The 15090-nt window shown below is 44.4% G+C and overlaps 1 protein-coding gene across 1 annotated transcript in view; it reads right to left on the bottom strand.

The window, feature by feature from the left end:
- Nucleotides 1–6638, bottom strand: part of ZBTB37 (zinc finger and BTB domain containing 37) — a 40228-nt gene extending 33590 nt beyond the window's left edge. Inside the window, exon 1 of the mRNA XM_073593436.1 lies at nt 6564–6638. The gene's annotated coding sequence lies outside the window, so the exon portion shown is untranslated. The remainder of the gene's footprint in view (nt 1–6563) is intronic.
- Nucleotides 6639–15090: the final 8452 nt, after the last annotated feature.

Here is a 15090-nt window from a genome sequence, read left to right as displayed (position 1 = left end):
AAAGAATAAATGCAAATCTTTTTGCAGGTGCAGGTAAAAAAAAAAAAATGTGCATTTATTTATTTCTATTTATTTTTTTTAGCGACAGGGGATCTAGTTGCTAAGCAGGCAATGAAAGCAGCATACCGTACACACAAAAACACGTTAGGCACATATTTAACCCCTTAATCGCCCTGGATATTAACCCCATCCTGCCCAGTGTCAGTACAGTGCATATTATTAACACTGATCACTGTAATAATGGCGCTGGTGATGTCAGTGGCAGTTAATTCCCACAAAGTGTCTGACTGACTGCTGAGTATCGCAGTCCGGTTAAAAGTCGCTGATTGCCGTCATTACTAGTATAAAAAAAAATATATATATATATATAAATTCCAGTATATATACACCATAGTTTGTAGAAGCTATAACTTTCACACTAACCAATCAATATACACTTAGGCCTCTTTCACACCAGCAACCGATCAGGTTTGCCTATCAGTTTTTCAGGCAGACCCGATCAAACCACTTATTGTTCTCTATGGAGATGTCATTGTCCACTGGAATCAGATACGGTCCGCTAAAAACATCCGCCCAGTGGATCAGATGAGAGTCAGATGGAAACGGACAGGTAGTTTGTTTCTATCTGATCGCCCCATAGAAAACAGAGCGATCCCCCACGAAGAAAGCGGATCTGCTTGATGGATTCCACTACATCTGAAAGGAGCCTTATTGGGATTTTTTTTTTACCAAAGACATTTTGTCCAAAATGTATTAAGAGATTTAATTTTGTTTTTCATTTTTTTTTTTTTTTTTTAATGGGAAAATGTTTTATAGCAAAAAGTAAAAAATATAGTTTTATTTTCTTTAAAATTGTCTTTTTTCTTTTATATAATAAAAATAAAAACTCAGAGGTGATCAAATATCACCAAAAGAAAGCTCTATTTGTGTGAAAAAAAACAAACAAGATTTTCATTTGAGTACAGCGTTGTATGAACATCAGTTAAAGCAGCGCCACATAGCAAAACACGGCCTGGTCATGAAGAGGGGGTAAAATCTTTCAGAGCGCAAGAAAGCAAAATGGAAGTAAACAATACAATCAGTGTTTTTCCCCTGCTGTTACAAGCCTGTAAAGAGGCATCTGAGTCAGTGGCTAGGTTTTAAACACTGGAAACCCCCTTTGAAATGCAACTAAATACAGAAAAATATATACGGGTTAGCCACGTAAGCAGCGCCACCATTATCTATACTTATATACATGCAAAGCTTTGTTTAAATCTTTCCCCCTAAAAGGGTTGTATGACTCACAATCATCGATGTTACCTCGCTGAAAGGGTTTTCTACCTCTCTTGAAAGTTCTGTCTTTACAGACATCACGGCAGCTAAAGTAAACTCCCAGGAAAGTACCTGAGTTTCTATAATTGAATATATGTAAATGTGACAGACCTAACCAAGATAGGGGCTTCTGGAGAGGACTATGAGTAAGCCTCTTACCCACTGACTATGGCCCAGGGAGAGAGCAGATCATTCTCTAATGATGGACCACCATTTAAAGCGGGGGTCCGCCCACCGCTGCAAAAATTAAAAGCCAGCAGCTGCACATACTGGAGCTGCTGACTTTTAATAATAGGACATTTACCTGTCCTGGAGTCCAGCAATGTCAGCACCGCAGCTGATGTTTCCATCAGCTGTCGGGTGCTGCCGCCGCCATTGCGAGTAAAGGAACCCAGCAGTGTAGCCTTACGGCTTCACAACGGGAACACTACTGTGCATGTGCGAGGCTCCGCTCCTCTCTCCTACTGGCCCGGCGACAGGGGGAGGAGGAGGGAGCCCCAGCGATAACGCAAATACCCGCGGCTGAGGCTCCTGTCCCCCCCTCCCCCCCGGAAGGTGCCAAATGTGACACCGGAGAGGGGAAGGAGTACAACGAGTGGAAGCTCCACTGCTGGGTGGAACTCCGCTTTAATGGACACTGAGAATGTGGTTTGGATTACTTTAGATGGGACAGTAATATTTATCCACCATATCTCCCAGGAAATATATAAAGACTATTCCTGGTTTGTTTGATTCTGACCTGACAGTCTGCTACTGAGGTCTTCTGCGAATGTCTGTTTAATAAGGTGTTCTGTATTTATACTTAGGATAATGTAAAATGTACTCTGCTTTACCCTTGTTGCCGGGCAGTCTGTTCACCTGGGCTGGTTTAAGTACTGCATTAATTTGCATGCTAATTATATAAGTGTCAGCTAGTAGTTGCTAGAGGAGAGGGGGGCGGGGGGTAGCCATAGGTCAGCCCTACCTCGTTATCTAACCCATTGTGTGATGTTTTGGGTTAATATTTGGGTTATTGTGTATGTAGAGGACTGACATACTTTTCAAGTGTATAAAAAGCCTTTATCCTTGGTCAATAAAACATTCCATTTTCCAGTTTGTAAGTGAGCTAGTCTCTCCTGGTTCTTGGTTACAACATGTGGCTGTACTATATGATATCTGAAGGTCCAGACTGGAGGAAGAGGTATATGACGGAAGGACTCAAGCAGGGTGTGGGAAGCGGTTCCGTTACAGTAAATATTTACAATGGTGAACAAAGCACACATGTTACATGTTCCAACCATAGGGTTTGTTAGTTAAAAAAAAATGGCTCCTAACTTTTTTATCTGGCTCCTAGATTCAAAACAAATTTGTCAAGCCCTGTTATAAAGCATGTTGAGTGATGTAGGGGGTCAGAGACTGGAACCACAGTGTGCGTTGAGTGATGTAGGGGTCAGAGGATGGAACCACAGTGTGCGTTGAGTGATGTAGGGGTCAGAGGATGGAACCACAGTGTGCGTTGAGTGATGTAGGGGTCAGAGGATGGAACCACAGTGTGCGTTGAGTGATGTAGGGGACAGAGGATGGAACCACAGTGTGCGTTGAGTGATGAAGGGGTCAGAGGATGGAACCACAGTGTGCGTTGAATGACATAGGGGCTGGAGGATGAAACCACAGTGTTCATTGGGGGACGCAGGTATCCAACACGCTCCAAAGGGTCAAATGCCCAAAAAAAACTGAGACTACAGTGCTGGAACGGAGGAAAGGTAGGACACACAGACCCCTGGAGAAGTAATTATAAGAGCTCTTCTTTTGCAGGGCAAGTTTATTTGCAGTATTTTACCCCTGACAAAGCCACTTTTTTTACCTCATTCTATCCCCCCAAACTCTTATACACACCTGCCCCCTCTCCTGCCAGACACCTATTGTGTGGCCCGTCAAAGAGAAACAAAGGCAATGCTGCAAGCTCTGTCCAGTCCCTCAGTTATGCACATGCACAGAAAAATACTGTTCATTTCTATGGAAAGGACTTCTATTAAAATGTAAGTTTACCTTCAACATTTCCAAAAATCCCTCTACCCCTTTCCATAATCCTTTCCCTGAATAAAACATACCAGTGCTCCTCCTTTTTCAAATACTACACCTCCTCCCATTACACAGGCAGGTGGGGGGGGGGGGCTCTCTGGCCTCTCGATTTACCCATCGGTAACATGTTTTCTTTTCTCAGGATGACAACACTCCTTTATCCTAGAATCACACTGATACACTGATTCAGCTGAACTCACACCATTTCATACCCACATGTCAGTCCCGACTTCGGGGCAATCTCAGAAACATCTGTGCGGTTTCATGAACAGATGTCTATTGAAATTGCCCCCGAAGTCGCCAAAAGTGCAGGAACTATTTGGGAATCGCATGTCAAAACGGCCCGATGTGAATGTGGGCTTAAGCCTCATTCACAGGGCAGCGTTATATAAAAACAGGTGGTTGAAACAAGGTTTTACCGCCCCCTGGCTGCCCACCTAAAGAAGAACATGCAGCTGCTCTGTACAAATGCTAAAATTAAACCACCTTACGCGACCCCTACAAGTGAATGGGGGCCGTGGCGCATTTCATGCAAGCGTTTGCGGCATGGCTGTGCAGACTTTCGAACATTAAAACAGGCAGTGAAGAAGCAACAGTTTGCCTACCAGCCACCTGTCAACCTCCCCCTGAAAAGCAACTCACTGCGCACCTTTCAGAGAGTGGCAAGGACTGCTGCAAGCGTGAAGGTTGGGGGACAGTGAAAGGAAGTGGTTAAGCTGTAGCTTTATCGCCCCCCCCCCCCTCGCATGGGCACTAAAGATACAGCTGCTTATGTCTGTAGCTGCAATAAAACCTTAACAGCATGTCACTTTTGATGGGCGGTGCTGCGGCAGTATGCGATTGATCCGGTTCTATGGGGCCACACTAGAACCACAATGCACATGATTGTGGTGCAGTAGTACAGCAATTACAGGTTTAAATCAGGCGGTGGGAAGGTGACATGTTGTCACCTTACCTCCACCAAACGTGGATCGCTTTTCACAGGAGTTGCAGTGTTTGCTGCATTTGTGAACGAGTCCCTAGAGTTCTTTCAGACCTTTCTAAGGATTATCACCCTGTAAAAGCCATCTGAGGTGGATCTCTTTTCAGAGGGTGGTATAGTATTGGCTGACAGGTGTTGAGGAGGTGCTACTGCTGCTTCCTATCCCCCCCCCTTTTTTTTTTATGTAAAAACATCAATTATAGATTGGGAAACTGTGCTGCAACTGCCAGCCGGGGCAACCTCACTGATCTCAATGCGTGAGTTAGATGACGGGTGATGCCACCTGACAGACTCTGCAGCCTGAGATAGAAATGCCGCAGCACATGTACAGCGCTGTTAGGCTGCAATGTTTGAATTGGGGGGGGGGGGGGCAATACTTTGTCTCAGCTTTTTTATTATACCCCCCCCCCTCCCCCCTTAGACAAGCTCAGTCGCGTCCTTTAGGCTCCTCTCAAGCTGAACTCCAATGAGCTGTGGGCCGCATCATTCTCGCCCACCCATGTGATCTGTGGGGCAGGAATGAGGCTTAAAGTGGAGCTCCACCCGAAAGTGAAAGCTCTGCTTATTTGCACCCTCCCCTGCCACATTTGGCACTTTTTTTGGGGAGGGGGTGGATACCTGTTAAATCCAGGTACCCACTCCCACTTCCGGGTAAGATCGCAGCACAAAGATGCCGCGATCTACAAAGTTTCCAGCCCCTCCTCCTTCCCCCCTCCCTGTTGCCTTCTGGGAGACTCACAGGTCCCAGAAGACGATGGGACCATTCAGAAAAGCGCAGCGCAACTCACGAATGCGCAGTAGGAAACAGGCTGTGTAGCCGCAAGGCTTCACTTGTTGTTTCCCTTAGTGAAGATGCCGGCGCCTCCACCCGAAGCCGATGGACGGATCAGCTTGCGGTGCCGACATTGCAGGCGCCCTGGACAGGTAAGTGTCCTTGTATTAAATGTCAGCAGCTACAGTATTTGTACCTGCTGACTTCCATTTTTTTTTTTTTTACATACAGGCTGGAACTCCGCTAAGAGAGAGTTCAGCAAGGGACCAGTTTGCATTCCGCCAAGTTCATCTCTACTTCTAAGACCCCTTTTACACAAACGTTCCGATCGGACCACCCATTGTTTTCTATGGAATCCGATCCGAGTAGAGTTGCCACCTCATCCCTTTAAACCTGAACACCTTTGAATTACACAGGTTCTGAGGCTAATTAAATACAAATAAGGCACCAAGTGAGTTTAATTACCACCTGAATCAGCCACAGAACCTGTGTAATTCCATGCAGGTCTAGGCACGGTGATGTGTGATCGATGATGAGCTGTGCTGTGTAACCCCTCCTTCACATAGAATGCGGCTTTGAAATCATTCGCCTTCATCTGAAATCACATGATTTCTAAGCCGAATGTCAGTGCGCCTTTAAAAAAAAAAAAACCCGTGTGCGGCTTCATGGACAGATGTCTATGCAAGTCCCCCCCCCCCCCCCCCCCCGAAATCACCAGGCGTAGTGCAGGAACTACTTCTGAAAAGCGATGTGTGGCGCGGATGTGATTGGTGCCATCGCTGGTAATAGGGTGTACCTTGTCATATGACAAGTCGCTCCAATGTGAATGACAACCCAACCTCCATCCTCTCCCCATTTGTATACAGCGCTGTCATGGTGTGAACTAGCAGGCAATTGATCTCTAGGTGCCCCGGCATCGATGTACGGAGACATGGAGTGAATGTCCCTTCCAGTGTCTATAGAGGAGACACGCTGTCACCATCACATTACTATCCCCTCCCCTGATGTACTATAGAGGAGGAGGGGAGGGAGGGGTTTGTAGTCCAAATCAGCAGCGGTGACAACGCTGCCTCTCAATGCATTGTGTACAGTGAGGGTTGTCACCCCAGGACAGGAAGTGTGTGGCTGGCAGGATCACCGGTGCAGCTTGTAAGGTGTGAGCTCTGCACTACATGTCTCCTGTACATCTCCCCCCCCTCCCCGGACACAACGCCCTCCATGTCCCCCGGGGCTCCGCACTCTCTGATCTCAGGTGACCCCGAAGGAGGAGGAGGAGGGGGGGGGGAATGTTTTCGGGCCAGTGAAGGTGGCAGTGGGCGGGCTGATAGCTGGTTGGCCCCACCCACTGCCGGGAGAACAAGGCTTTTCCCCTGCCAAGCCGCGCCCCACCCTCCACCTATTATTCCCTCCTCCCCCACAGGGAATGGCACCTACCTCCGGGGGCGCGGACGGGCCGGGACGGGGCCACCGCCGGAACACAGCGCTCCGGAAGTGCTATGTCAAAATACCTTCACTCTCCTGCTTCGGTCACCCGGAAGTGATCCGCCCCTCTCCCCTGGCACGCGTCGGGCGGGGTGGGCGGAGCTGGCAGCCATCTTGAGTGGGGAAGGCAGGTTGAAGCGATTGGTATGTGTGTGGAGGGGTCTGATTGTATTATAAAATATTTACTGTTGGATTTCTGTGGTCCTTGAACCGCCCCCTTCAGGTACAGTGAGCTGTTCTATAATAGATTCCATTACTCCCTGACTGGAATGTGCTGTGTTACCATAGTAATGGGGGACCCTCAGACAGAGCGTGCTCACTCTGGGCACTGTGCGGAACACGTGAAAAGAAAAAAATAAACCGCACAGAAACGCGCTGCCCTCTGCAGACACCCAGTGAGCGACATTTTTCTTAAGGCCCCATTCACACAAAGCTTGAAGCGCTTAAGCCTCGTACACACGATCGGATTTTCCGACGAGAAATGTGTGATGACAGGCTGTTGGGAAAATCCGACCGTTTGTACGCTCCATCAGACGATTGTCGGATTTTCCACGGACAAATGTGTGTTGTCGGATTTTCCGAGTGTGTGCACACAAGTGCGTCGGACAAAAGTCCAAACACGCATGATCAGAAGCAAGGACGAGCCAGAAGCAGTCGGTCTTGTAAACTAGCGTTTGTAATGGAGAGTTAACATTCGCGACAAAGCAAATTATGAAATCTCCAAATGCAGCGCACAATTCTCTTCTTCTTTAACCACTTCCCGCCCAGCCTATAGCAAAATGACGGCCGGGCGGTGGTTCAGTTATCCTGACTGGGCATCATATGACTGGGGGCACGCATCGCGGTGATTGGTGGTGCTGTGTCAGTCTGACGCACCGCTACACTGATCTCGGTAAAGAGCCTCCGACGGAGGCTCTTTACCACGTGATCAGCCGTGTCCAATCACGGGTGATCACGATGTAAACAGGAAGAGCCGTTGATCAGCTTTTCCTCACTCGTGTCTGACAGACACGAGTAGGGGAGAGCCAATCAGCGGCTCTCCTGACGGGGGTCTGTGCTGGATTGTTTATCAGCACAGCCCCCCCTTGGATGCCCACACTGGACCACCAGGGAAGCACCTAACATGTGGATGGCCAGGTACATGCCCCATGGCCATCCACATGTGCAAATTAAAGCCCAACGTATGCCAATCAGTGCCCACAAATGGGCACTGACTGGCACCTCTATGGCACAAATAAAATCAGTGATGCCCAGCAATGCCACCCATCAGTGTCCATCAGTGCCACCCATAAGTTCCCATCAATGCCACGTATGAGTGCCCATCAATGCCACGTATGAGTGCCCATCAATGCCACGTATGAGTGCCACCTCATCGGTGCCCGTCAGTGCAGCCATATCAGTGCCCGTCGTTGAAGAAGAAAACGTACTTATTTACAAAAATTAACAGAAACAAAAAAAACCCTTTTTTAAAAAAAAATTTTCAGTCTTTTTTATTTGTTGCGCAAAAAATAAAAATTGCAGAGGTGATCAAATACCACCAAAAGAAAGCTCTATTTGTGGGAACAAAATGATAAAAAAAATTTGTTTGGGTACTGAAAATTGGCTTGGGCAGGAAGGTGTATAAGTGCCCGGTATTGAAGTGGTTAATGGGAAAGCTTTGCTGGTGATACTGATGGAGTTATTGCAAACAAATTTTCAAAGGCTTTTTTTTCTAGTGATAAAGAATAATATTATTATGTTTTTTTTTTGTTTTTTTTATTTGGGCAAGTTACCACAACACTATTATCCCGTAGTTTTTAAGATCAAAGATACAACTATGTTGGTGTCCCTTATCAATTTTACATTGTATTTTTTTTAAATGTAACTGCCTACTCCCAAACTGTCATTTGAAGTAAAACACATAGCCAAGTATTATTCTACACAATTTTTTTATTGTGCATTAAAAAAAAAAAAAAAATAGACATGCTACCTGCCAATAGAACTTAACCAAAAAGTGCATTCTATGCATCCAAAAATATACCAAATCAAAATTATTGAACCAAAAAATAAAATAAAGGCCTCATGCATGTGTCCTGCTTCTTAATATAGGGGGTCAACAATGCCAAGAGTTGGTGAAAGCAGGGGTCCGTCATCCGCAGATAATTCCAAAAAACATATGGATTACCCTGTTTCCCCCGAAAATAAGACCTAGCGTGATTGTCTGTGATAGCTGCAATATAAGCCCTACCCCCCTAATAAGCCCTAGTTAAAGTCCTTGTAGGTCTTATTTTCGGGGAAACAGGGTAAGGCTTATTTGGGGGGGGTAGGGCTTATATTGAAGCCATCACCGACAATCACGCTAGGTCTTATTTTCAGGGAAACGGTATTCTCCTGGAGCTCCCGCAGCAAAGACATATGACATAATTGGTCACGATTAATAAAGCAACCAATTTTTGGTCCAAGAAATCCTCCTGTTCCTGGACTGGACTTGGGTCAAAGCAATAACTCCAAGGCCAATAATAAATAACACGTTATCTCCTCCGATTCCACAACAGGTCTGGTTGACAAACGTCCATTCAGAAACTAACTGAAAAGCATGAAATGAAAAGCGTGAATCAACACTCACCAAACTTCTACTAACACAAAATTAGCAGAAGGAGCCCAAAGGGTGCCGCTAAAGAGCTGAAAAATCACATAGTACATCACTACATTCGTGTTTGTTGGCCGACAATTCCTTGACGTTTGTATGCAAGACGAAGTCCAGGCACACGCCTTCGGACAAAATTTTTAGGTTTTGTCTGCGGAAAATCCGATCGTGTGTACGATGCTTAAACCACTGGAGGAGAAAAAAAACAATCAATCAATGATTCTCTGTGGAGACAGCTCACATCTCCACTCCAGGTCACCTGAAGCCAAACACCTGAGGCTCAAAAAAGTTCTGGAGCTTTTCTGTAGCTCAAATTGGGCAGATTTGCATGTTTTTGTGCGATATTCTGCTCAAATGAAAAAAATGTAAAAAAAAAACCCAAAAAACTTGTAATATATGAATAAATAAATGTAAAATAAATACACATAACTAAAAATCATCATTAATTAATAATAAATAAATAATGATTAAAGTAGAACTATAGGCTTTTTTTTGTCATTTTGGATTAAGCAAGGGGAGGGTTACACCCCTGTCAGATTTCTTTTTCACCATCTGTGTCCCATTGCAGAGATTTCCCTTCGCTTCCTGTCCCATAACCAAACAGGAAGTGAGAGAAAATCCTTGAAAATTAAGGAAATACCTTGGGGACCCCCAGATCACTAGAACTAATGTCCACATTGGAAGATTTCCCCACTATTACTTTTCTGGGGACAACACAAAATATGGGTTCTCTTTCACTTTCAGGCTGGGTTCACACTGCCGTGCGGAAAATAGAGAGGGTGAATCTCCCTAACGAGGGCACAGACTGCAATAAAAAAGGACAGGTAATCGAATCCCTCTCCACTCTGTCCAAAACAAACAAAAAAAAAGTCTTGTCTTTAGTTATACTTTAAAGCGTTTGTTAACTCCCAAGAAAAAAAAAAATATTGATCCTGTTCCCTTAAAGCATGTTATACAGCACAGTGCTTGTGCTGTGTCATTTGCCCCCCTGTAATACCTGGCTGATCCTGCCTGGCTATACCCTCTCTCCTGTAAACTGACCACGATAATCATGGCTGCTGAGCCCTGACACCGTGGTCAGAGTATGTGCCTCCATCAGCCGCAGCCCTCCTGTGTGCTCCTCCCCTCTCTGCCCATCAGTTCCCAACCCTCCCCTCCTGCAGTAAAATAACAACATTTTCCTTCTATAGTTCCCACTGATATAGAACACTAAGCTCCCCAGTGGATGTCATTTCTAAAAATATGCGGTATAATAGCTTACTTCAGAGCACCCTCCGGTGCTCACGTGACTGCCCGTTCCTCCTCTCCTCGTCTTGGCTGACATCAGTGGGGGTTTCCCAGCACCTCCCCTTGCAGCTGTCAGATTGGGACAGGAGACCAGCAGGCTCAGTCAGCTGAGCGCCGAACGGTGCTCTGAAGAAAGATAATATACAGCATATTTTTAGAAATGACATCTACTGGGGAGCTTAGTGTTCTATATCAGAGGGAACGGTAGAAAAAAAAAATATTAGCTTCACAAACACTTTAACCCCTAACCTTAAAAGAAAATATTAAATAAATTATTATTATTAATAATAAACACCCCAAAAAATAATATTATTAATAATAATTTATTTATTTTGGGTTAGGGTTGAGTGTTTATTATTTATTTTTTTTTAAGCGGTAGTAAACCGCAGTGGATGGGGAAAAAAAAATATCCCCTGAAAGGCAATCTCATAATGTGCTAGTATGCATCACATACTAGCACATTATGAGAGACTTGCCTTGGAACGAAGCCCTCCAGCACCAATGCTGTCATCGCTGAGAGGGCTTCCATCCTCACCTGGTCTTCCGGGTTCGCAGCCTCCGGCTACATAAGTGGCAGAGGGCGCGATGACATCACTGCCGACGTTTATAGCACAGGCTCTGAAGGTTCGGCACTGTATGCATGCGCCAGTGGTGTCACCGGCTGCATGCATTCTGAATATCTCCTAAACTGTGCAAGTTTAGGAGATATTCACGGTACCTACAGGTAAGCTTTATTATAGGCTTACCTGTAGGTATAAGGGGTGTAACAGAGTTTACTACCAATTTAAGGGGATATTTATTTGTTATTACATAGTATTCATTTATTGTATTTATTTATGATTATTTTTTATTACTTGTGTATTTATTTTACATTTATTATTAGTAGTAGTAGCGTTAACAACCCAACCCTAACAAACAAAATAACAATAAATAACAATAAGATAATAAATAAAAATGTAATCCCTAACCCAAACCTTAACCCTTTACCCTAACAAAAAATAAATAAATAAATAAAAATGAATAACAATAATAATAAAAAGAAATAAAAGCCAATGGAAAAGCTAAAAATAAGGCTGAAAAACCTATCAACAAATGTTACAACAGGTGCGTTTTCTCTATTGGCTAAAAAACCCACCAATGCTCAAAAACGCTATAGAAAAATGTACAAAAAAAAAAAAAAAAAAAATGCAGGAAAAATGCTCAAAAAGGTGTGAATGCAGCCTAATGGAACCCAACACCATCAACGTTTGCATAAGCCAAAATGCATGGTACCAGAGTACAATGATTTTTGCACATTTAGCACACATAGGGCAACCCATTGAAATGAATGGACTGTCCTATAATGCAAGGCACAGGAACATGCAGAAAAGCAAGCGCATTTAGACATCCCTCCTGTCTAAAGGGCCACATCTGTGCACTATGTTTAACCTCTTGTCATCAATAGCACGCAAATATGCTCCTTGGCACCAGGCAATATTGCAAAAAACAGGTGTGCCGTGCACGTTTCCGGCAGCTAACGGAATGCTCACGATCGCTGCTTGCTCTAATCCTGTAACAGACAATCCCAGCGGTCACATGATCATAAACCCCACCTCCTGGCATCCAAAACCCCTTAAAGGGCCAGCGTTATTGGCGCCAAAGGTTAAACTTGCCAAAAGCTCATCTCTATGCCCTAGGACAGTGATGGGGTAACTTGGCATCCCAGATGTTTTGGAACTACATTTCCCATGATGCTCTACTACACTACAGAGTGCATGAGCACTCTGCAGTGTAGCAAGGTTCTCCATCACTGCCCTAGAAGGATCAGAGCGACGTCGTGACATCACTTCCGGTTACGGCCCAATGTAAACAAGGCCTTTTTTTTTTTTTTTTTTTTTTAAAACAAAGCAATTGATCAAAATGTTTTTGCATTTAAGGGTAGAGGAGAGAGTTGGGGTATTTTAGACCCCAGATCTTTCCACAAAGAGGACTTGTAAAGCTATATTGTTATTGCAAAGGGATGTCTACATCCTTGCGATGGCAATAAAAGTGATAACATTTTTTTTTAACTGAACAGTGAAAAAAAAGTAATAAAATAAATGTAATTTTTTTTATTTTTATAGCAGCCCCGTCCCCGCGAACTTGCGCACAGTGGCGAACACATTCATAGGTTATATGTAAACGGTGCTTGTGCCACACGTGTGGTATTGCCTGAGCGAGAGCAATAATTCTAGCACTAGACCTCCTCTAATTCTACGATGGTAACCTGTAGAAAAATTACAATGGTGACAGGCCCCACCCACATTTCCAACAGTGACAGGCCTCGCCAACGTTTTCAACAGTGACAGGGCCCACCCACATTTCCAATAGTGTAAAGCCTCGCCCACATTTCCAACAGCAGCAGGCCCCACCCACATTTCCAAGAGTGACAGGGCCCACCTACATTTTCAATAGTTGCAGGCCCTGTCCACATTTCCGCTTTTTTGGTTGTGTGTAGAGTCCGCAACCAAACCTGAAAAATATGTAATGCATGTTAACAAGTATACATAATTAAGGGCTCTTCCATGGTGGCGTATAAATATTGCATTTAGATAGCGTATAGTGTTATATGCATTTATAGGAATCAATGACGGCATACAAACGAAAAAGTGTGACATGTTTATCAACATACAGAAAAGTAGGACATGCTGTGTTTGGGGTCGTACATCAGATGTTATGTGTGTAAATGCGCACACAGTTACACGCAAAGTCATTAGGAGAAATGTACGTGTTTAAACACAAGTCATTTATGGAGATCTTCTGCCAGTCCAACCATCAAGTGCCTGCATTCAGTGTGGGTTCAGCTTCTTTCTTCATGGACAGCTTAGCAGAAGAAGCAGCTTCAGATGTGCCTCTCATTGGTCAGCACAGCCTGTGCTGACCAATGTACACTTGCCACTGCAAGCATTATAATGGAAACTCCGAGGCTGTGTATTGTGGTGTACAGACATCTACCTCAGCAATGTGGGGCATCACAGCCGCTATGTGCAGCGGGGTCTACAGCAGTGGTGGTCCCCAACAACACCAAAGGGCTGCACATAAAATTCAGTGTCAGAGACAGACACACAACAGGATATAGTCAAATACTAATGGCATTATACAAGAGATGGCCAGAGACTATGGACATAATACAAAAGATGACCAGAGACTATGGACATAATACAAAAGTCGGCCAGATTATGGCCATAATACAAGAGATGGTCAGAGACCTCGGACATGATACAAGAGATGGTCAGCTATACAAAAAGAAAAAAGAAATGAGACTACCCCTGTGCTGCAACCACTGAGAAATGACTCTCCCTAGACGTATTGCTGTTACTGTTGCTATACATGCACTGATCTCTGCTTGCAACAATCGCCGTATCTTGTACACCAACCTACTCTTATCCACTCCTGGGTGATGTGTATAACTAATGCATGCCTAAGCTCCTGAAGAAGCGTTCACATGCGTAACATGTAGAGCCGGGTGACTGTACACTATCATCAACTCACACCAAGCCCAATGGAACAGTCTGTTTCATTTAACAAAGGACATTGTCCTAACCATTCAGGAATTTACCTCTTGGTGTTTGGGTTATGTATTGTTAAAAGCATATAGGCATTTCATATTTTGCAAAGTTTTAGTCTCTGTCTGGTTGTGTTTGTTTTAATCAATTTGTTAATAAGATTATTTTTGTAATAAAATTTGTATATCTCAGTGCCTATGAAGTCCAGTACCAATCCTTTCACTTGTACATGTTAATGGTCAGAGGAAATATGGTAGCCCTACTGCAGACTGGGTTCCTCCACTTGGAACAGAAATATTTATCAACAATATCCCTCAAGAAATCTATGAAGATAAATTAATTTCACTTTTTCAGACTGCTGGGACATTGTATAGAGTTTTGTCTTGTGATGACTTGTCCAGATTACACCAGTGAAGGCGGGTTAATGAGATTTGGATAGCCCTGGGTCTTCTTTTTGGGGAACTGGTGCCAAACTATCTGGGTGGGCACTGACCTGAGTAACCTAGGCTTGTTTAGGTGACTAGTTGTTAATTTGCTTTCTGTCTAATTAAGATCACGGTTAGTTGTTAATTGGATTGCTGTTTGAAGTTTGCATTGTCATGCTAATATCCCCAAGAGGGGAATATCCTCCTGGGGGTGTAAAGTATGTGTCTGAGTTTTAATAAAGAGTCATTCCTTGGGTTTTTACCTCAACTTCTTGTCAGTGTACGATGCTTGGGATAAAGGGCTGGTATTCGCACTCGGTCTGCTGGAGGGGTTTGAGGGCAGGAGGCACAGTTTGGCGGAAGCACCTAAGCGGGGTGTCGGGCAGTTTGTCACAACATTCACTACATCACTAAGGAGGAACTTCGCTAAAAGGGAGCCATCACTGGCTTCTAAGGCTTCTTTGTACACAGGCCTACAATTACTGCGGGAAAAGGCAAGACATGGCAAAATCCAAACACCTTTTTGGCATGTTTTCCATTTTACTGTGGCCGGCGGTCAAAACGTTCCCATCCTGAACGTGATACGTCCGCATTCAGGAGAGGAAGGTTAAAGCTCT

Source organism: Aquarana catesbeiana, linkage group LG07 (assembly GCF_042186555.1).
Source record: "Aquarana catesbeiana isolate 2022-GZ linkage group LG07, ASM4218655v1, whole genome shotgun sequence".
NCBI classification, from domain to species: domain Eukaryota; kingdom Metazoa; phylum Chordata; class Amphibia; order Anura; family Ranidae; genus Aquarana; species Aquarana catesbeiana.
This window is presented reverse-complemented; position numbering and strand designations above follow the sequence as displayed.